Source organism: Carassius carassius, chromosome 41 (genome assembly GCF_963082965.1).
Source record: "Carassius carassius chromosome 41, fCarCar2.1, whole genome shotgun sequence".
In the NCBI taxonomy this organism is placed as follows: domain Eukaryota; kingdom Metazoa; phylum Chordata; class Actinopteri; order Cypriniformes; family Cyprinidae; genus Carassius; species Carassius carassius.
Window position 1 is genome coordinate 23,787,334 of NC_081795.1, and position 7,664 is coordinate 23,794,997.

Consider the following 7,664-nt stretch of genomic DNA (forward strand, 5'->3'; position numbering starts at 1 on the left):
ATATCATATGGATCGAAGTACAAGAGAGAACATTTTATGGCCTTCCCACCATTTTCTGTGTTTGCTGACTTTATTCGTTCAGCTAAAACAAGAACAGATCCTAGCTTTGCCATTTTTCCTTCAGCGCCACAACAAGAAAATCGAGATGACAAGCCACATCCATTAAAAAGATGCAGAGGCTTTAGAGCAAAATGTCTTAAAGAACGTAAACAGTTTCTTAAGGAACATTCAGTATGCTTCAGGTGCTGCTCTCCTATAGAACATATGGCAAAAAACTGCAAAGCTGAAATCCACTGCACTGAATGTGATAGTGATCGCCATGTGTCCGCTTTACATCCTGGTCCAGCACCCTGGAGGAAAACCGTCTCTCCTGTCTTAGAAGATGGCGGGGAGGAAAGTCAAAGTCAAAGTCACCTTTATTTATATAGCACTTTAAACAAAATACATTGCGTCAAAGCAACTGAACAACATTCATTAGGAAAACAGTGTGTCAATAATGCAAAATGATAGTTAAAGGCAGTTCATCATTGAATTCAGTGATGTCATCTCTGTTCAGTTAAATAGTGTCTGTGCATTTATTTGCAATCAAGTCAATGATATCGCTGTAGATGAAGTGACCCCAACTAAGCAAGCCAGAGGCGACAGCGGCAAGGAACCGAAACTCCATCGGTGACAGAATGGAGAAAAAAACCTTGGGAGAAACCAGGCTCAGTTGGTGGGCCAGTTCTCCTCTGACCAGACGAAACCAGTAGTTCAATTCCAGGCTGCAGCAAAGTCAGAATTGTGCAGAAGAATCATCTGTTTCCTGTAGTCTTGTCCCGGTGGTCCTCTGAGACAAGGTCTTTACAGGGGATCTGTATCTGGGGCTTTAGTTGTCCTGGTCTCCGCTGTCTTTCAGGGCTGTAGAGGTCCTTTCTAGGTGCTGATCCACCATCTGGTCTGGATACGTACTGGATCTGGGTGACTGCAGTGACCCTCTGATCTGGATACAGACTGGATCTGGTGGCTACGGTGACCTCGGAACAAGAGAGAAACAGACAAATATTAGCGTAGATGCCATTCTTCTAATGATGTAGCAAGTACAAAGGGTGTTATGGGAAGTGTTTCCGGTTCCGGTTTACCTAATTAATGCAGCCTAGAAATCCTTTAACGGATTTGGATATTAAAAGCATATTAGTATGTTATGTGTATGCCAGGTTAAAGAGATGGGTCTTTAATCTAGATTTAAACTGCAAGAGTGTGTCTGCCTCCCGAACAATGTTAGGTAGGTCATTCCAGAGTTTAGGCGCCAAATAGGAAAAGGATATGCCGCCCGCAGTTGATTTTGATATTCTAGGTATTATCAGATTGCCTGAGTTTTGAGAACGTAGCGGACGTAGAGGACTATAATGTAAAAGGAGCTCATTCAAATACTGAGGTGCTAAACCATTCAGGGCTTTATAAGTAATAAGCAATATTTTAAAATCTATACGATGCTTGATAGGGAGCCAGTGCAGTGTTGACAGGACCGGGCTAATATGGTCATACTTCCTGGTTCTAGTAAGAACTCTTGCTGCTGCATTTTGGACTAGCTGTAGTTTGTTTACTAAGCGTGCAGAACAACCACCCAATAAAGCATTACAATAATCTAACCTTGAGGTCATAAATGCATGGATTAACATTTCTGTATTTGACATTGAGAGCATAGGCCGTAATTTAGATTATATTTTTGAAATGGAAAAATGCAGTTTTACAAATGCTAGAAACGTGGCTTTCTAAGGAAAGATTGCGATCAAATAGCACACCTAGGTTCCTAACTGATGACGAAGAATTGACAGAGCAATCATCAAGTCTTAGAAAGTGTTCTAGGTTATTACAAGCGGAGTTTTTAAGTCCTATAATTAACACCTCTGTTTTTTTTTCAAAATTTAGCAGTAAGAAATTACTCGTCATCCAGTTTTTTATATCGACTATGCAATCCATTAGTTTTTCAAATTGGTGTGTTTCACCGGGCTGCGAAGAAATATAGAGCTGAGTATCATCAGCATAACAGTGAAAGCTAACACCATGTTTCCTGATGATATCTCCCAAGGGTAACATATAATGTGTGAAGAGAAGCGGCCCTAGTACTGAGCTTTGAGGTACTCCATACTGCACTTGTGATCGATAGGATACATCTTCATTCACTGCTACGAACTGATGGCGGTCAAATAAGTACGATTTAAACCATGCTAATGCACTTCCACTGATGCCAACAAAGTGTTCAAGTCTATGCAAAAGAATGTTGTGGTCAATTGTGTCAAACGCAGCACTAAGATCCAATAAAACTAATAGAGAGATACACCCACGATCAGATGATAAGAGCAGATCATTTGTAACTCTAAGGAGAGCAGTCTCAGTACTATGATACGGTCTAAATCCTGACTGGAAATCCTCACATATACCATTTTTCTCTAAGAAGGAATATAATTGTGAGGATACCACCTTTTCTAGTATCTTGGACAGAAAAGGGAGATTCGAGATTGGTCTATAATTAACTAGTTCTTTGGGGTCAAGTTGTGGTTTTTTGATGAGAGGCTTAATAACAGCCAGTTTGAAGGTTTTGGGGACATATCCTAATGACAATGAGGAATTAATAATAGTTAGAAGAGGATCTATGACTTCTGGAAGCACCTCTTTTAGGAGCTTAGATGGTATAGGGTCTAACATACATGTTGTTGGTTTAGATGATTTAACAAGTTTATACAATTCTTCCTCTCCTATGGTAGAGAATGAGTGGAATTGTTCCTCAGGGGGTCTATAGTGCACTGTCTGATGTGATACTGTAGCTGACAGCTGAATGGTTGCAATTTTATCTCTAATATTATCGATTTTAGAAGTAAAGTAGTTCATAAAGTCATTACTGCTGTGGTGTTGGGAAATGTCAACACTTGTTGAGGCTTTATTTTTCGTTAATTTAGCCACTGTATTGAATAAATACCTGGGGTTATGTTTGTTTTCTTCTAAAAGAGAAGAAAAGTAACCGGATCTAGCAGTTTTTAATGCTTTTCTGTAGGATATGTTACTTTCCCGCCAAGCAATACGACATATCTCTAGTTTTGTTTTCCTCCAGCTGCGCTCCATTTTTTGGGCTGCTCTCTTTAGGGTGCGAGTATGCTCATTATACCATGGTGTCAAACTGTTTTCCTTAACCTTCCTTAAGCGTAAAGAAGCAACTTTATTTAAAGTGCTAGAAAATAGAGAGTCCATAGTTTCTGTTACATCATCAAGTTGTTCTGAGGTTTTGGATATGCTAAGGAATTTGGTTACATCAGGAAGATAACTTAAAAGCAGCCTTTTGTGGTAGAAGTGATGATTCTTCCATACTTGTAACAAGAAGGAGAATTTACAATTTTGGCTATATGAAGTTTGCACAGAACTAAATAATGATCTGAGATATCATCACTTGGCTGAATAATTTCAACACCATCAACATCAATTCCATGTGACAGTATTAAATCTAGAGTATGATTTCGACAATGAGTAGGTCCTGAAACGTGTTGTCTAACACCAATAGAGTTCAGAATGTCTATAAATGCTGATTCCAATGCATCTTTTTCATTATCAACATGGATATTAAAATCACCAACTATTAAAACTTTATCTGCAGCCAGAACTAACTCGGATGTAAAATCACCAAACTCTTTAATAAAGTCTGTATGGTGCCCTGGTGGCCTGTATACAGTAGCCAGTATAAGCATAACAGGTGATTTATCATTAACATTTGTTTCTCTGGATAATGTTAAATGAAGCACCATTACTTCAAATGAGTTATACTTGAAGCCTGCCCTCTGAGAAATCCTGAAAACGTTGTTATGAATTGAAGCAACACCTCCACCTTTGTCTTTTAGACGCGGCTCATGTTTATAACAGTAATCTTGGGGGGTGGACTCATTTAAAATAATGTAATCATAAGGTTTTCGCGAGGTTTCTGTCAAACAGAGTACATCTATATTATGATCAGTGATCATATTATTTACAAAAAGTGTTTTCGTAGAAAGGGATCTGATATTCAATAAGCCAAGCTTTATCATTTGTTTATCCATATTGCTTCTGTTTTTTATTGGTTGAACCTCAATTAAATTGTTAATCTTACCTTGGTTTGGATGTTTTTTGTATTTTCTAGTTCAGGGAACAGACACAGTCTCTATAGTGTGATATCTAGGTGAAAAAGTATCTGTGCTGAGAATTAACTGACCTCTGTGACGGGAGGCAGCTAGCAGACGGTTTAGCCAGTCTGTCTGCTTCCTGACCTGGGCCCCAGTTAGTCAAGTATAAACACTAAGACTATTTGCCATATTTCTAGAGAGAAGAGTGGCGCCACCCCAGGAGGGATGAAGACCATCTCTTTTAAACAGGTCAAGTCTGCCCCAAAAGCTCGTCCAATTGTCTATGAAACCTATGTTATTATGTGGGCACCACTTAGACATCCAGCCATTGAGTGATGACAATCTGCTATGCATCTCATCACCACAATAAGCAGGGAGGGGACCAGAGCATATTACAGTGTCTGACATCGTGCTTGCAAGTTCACACACCTCTTTAATGTTATTTTTAGTGATCTCCGACTGGCGAAGTCGAACATCATTAGCGCCGGCATGAATAACAATCTTACTGTATTTACGTTTAGCATTAGCCAGCACTTTTAAATTTGCCAAGATGTCAGGCGCTCTGGCTCCTGGTAAACATTTGACTATGGTGGCTGGTGTCTCTATATTCACGTTCCATACAATAGAATCACCAATAACTAGAGCACTTTCATCAGGTTTCTCAGTGGGTGCATCACTGAGTGGGGAGAACCTGTTTAAATGTTTTGATCGGAACAGAAGAGCGGTGTTTTGACCCACGACTACGCTGCCTCACCGTCACCCAGTTGCCCTGCTGCAGGGGATCTGATTCCGGAACCGAACAATGTACAGGAACCCCTGAGCTAGACGCATCCAAAGCCGTATCTAGAGCCCTAATATTCTTACTGTCCTCAATTAAAGTTTGGATGCGTTTGGTCTTATTCTGAAATCTTCTCTGTCAGCCTAACTATTCCCTGCATTTATCACATGTGAATCCCTCATCAGCGACAGAGATAGACACTGTTGGGAACGTTATTTTAAAAAAATAATTAGTTATAGTTACTCACTACTTGTTCCAAAAAGTAACTGAGTTAGTAACTGACTTACTCTATAATAAAAGTAACTCGTTACCAGGGAAAGTAACTATTTGCGTTAATGTTGAAAAAAAAAAAGTTGCTATATGTCAAAGAATTTGTATTTTTTTAGCAGTTTTAACAAGTCAGTTGAAATGAGTAGAACAGACAGGTGTTCGTACATAACTTTCGATATTTATTGCAAGTCAACAGACAGCAAGAGTTTTATCCTGCACTTCAAGTATTATCTTTGTAAGAAAAGTGTTTTTGGCCACTAGCTTTGTAGATGCGTGTGTCGTTGTGAGATGCTTCATTAAATTAGAGTTGCTTACAACGGATGTCGACAAAGTCTTCGCTCCTGGACATAATGTACACATTACATGTACGTTCTTGCCTTTGACCACAATGAATTTGAAGTAGTGCTTATATCTCCACCTTGAAAATGCCAACTTTTCATCGGATTGCTCCTGACTCGCCATCTCTGCTGCTGCTGCGAAGCTTTTGCTTGTGTGTGTGTGTGCGCTGGCATGTGTGTTAAAACACTGGCTTTGATTGGCTAGCATGAAACACATGACTCTGCCTTAGCCAATCATAATCGCTTATCTCGTTATTAACCCACCTCCTCACTCGCTGTTTGAGCCAGGGTTGCGTTCGGATTATACAGTTTATTCAATCAATGCATAGTAACGCACCACATTTAACGTCCAGTAATGTTAACGGCGTTGTAACGACGGGAAAAGTAATTAGTTAGATTACCCCGTTACTGAAAAAATAACGTCGTTACCTAACGCCGTTCTTTTAAACGGCGTTATTCCAAACACTGGAGATAGATAAACTGTACATGTGGCAAGAGGTGCAAATAACGATAGCAGGAGAAGCCATTACTCACCGTGCTTGATGAAATATTCTTACTGCGGTTGTTTGATGAACTTGTGATAAACTGGAGCGAGAGAGAGGAGAAAAGAAAACGCTAATGACAAGCTAATAAGTGCTAACGCTTTGCAGGTGTACTGCACTCAAAGATCCAGTCATTAACCAATCAAGAGGTAACATCAAAGTGTACTGAAGTGTGTGGAGCTGGAAAGAGTGCTAGAGCATGTTCCAAGATTTGTTTGGTTAATATCTATCCTGTGGGTAACAAATCAGAATCCAGAAGAATGTATGCAATTCTGGATGATCAGAGCAACAGCTCATTGGCAAGAACAGAATTTTTTGAAGAGTTTCAAATTGAAGGATCTTCTTTTCCATATTCACTCAAGACATGTGCTGGATTAACAGAGACAACAGGAAGGAGAGCAAGTGGCTACATTGTGGAATCATTGGATAAGAGTGTAAGCCTTCATCTTCCTACACTGCTAGAGTGCAATCAGATTCCTAACATTCGTTCTGAAATTCCTACCCCAGATGCAGCGCGTCATTTCAGTCACCTCAGGGATATTGCTGATGAAATACCAGCCCTAGATCCAGAAGCTAACATCTCTTCCTCCCCCTCCTCCTTGGTAGGAACCTCATTAGGGTCCACAAGGTCCGTCAACAGATTAATGGTCCACACAACGCTCCATTTGCTCAAAGGTTAGATCTGGGATGGGTAGTTATTGGAGACGTGTGTCTTGGAGGTGCTCATGGACCTGTTCATGTAGATGTTTTTAAGACCTCCATACTTGAAAGTGGCCGCCCCAGTTTCTTCTGGCCCTGTGAAAGTCAGTTCCATATAAAAGAGCAGTATGGCACCAAGTTTCAGTTTCAAGATCATCTTACATCAAAAGGTGTAGGTGCTTTAGCAACATGTGCAAGCGAGAAGCTAGGCCAATTAATCTTTGTTCGTTCATCCAGAGATCACAAGCTTGCACTGTCAGTGGACGATGACAGGTTTCTACGCTTAATGGATAAAGAGTTCTATCAGGATGAATCCAATGGCTGGGTGGCTCCTTTGCCATTTCAAGTTCCCAGAAGAAGGTTTTCAAATAACAGAAAGTATGTTTACAACCGTCTATCCTCACTTCGTCATACTTTGGACAAACGTCCTCAGATGAAAGCCCATTTTCTTGAGTTTTTGGACAACATGTTCTCTAACGGACATGCAGAAATTGCTCCCCCACTCAGGAAAGACCAAGAGTGCTGGTATCTGCCTTTGTTCGGTGTATATCATCCGAAGAAGCCAAACAAGATCCGTGTGGTCTTTGACTCCAATGCACCTTATAATGGAGTCTCATTGAATGATATCCTACTTAAGGGGCCAGATCTCAACAATACCCTCCTTGGGAGTGTTGCTAAGATTTCGTAAGGAGCCAGTGGCGATTACCGCTGACATTCAGCATATGTTCCACTGTTTTTTAGTCAGAAAGGATCACAGAGATTTCCTGCGCTTTTTTCTGGTATCAAGACAATGACCCTGGTAAAGAAATAGTGGAATACAGAATGTGTGTACATGTGTTTGGCAATCGTCCCTCTCCTGCTGTTGCCATATATGGTTTGCATAGAGCGGCCAAAGAGGAAGAAAAAAACT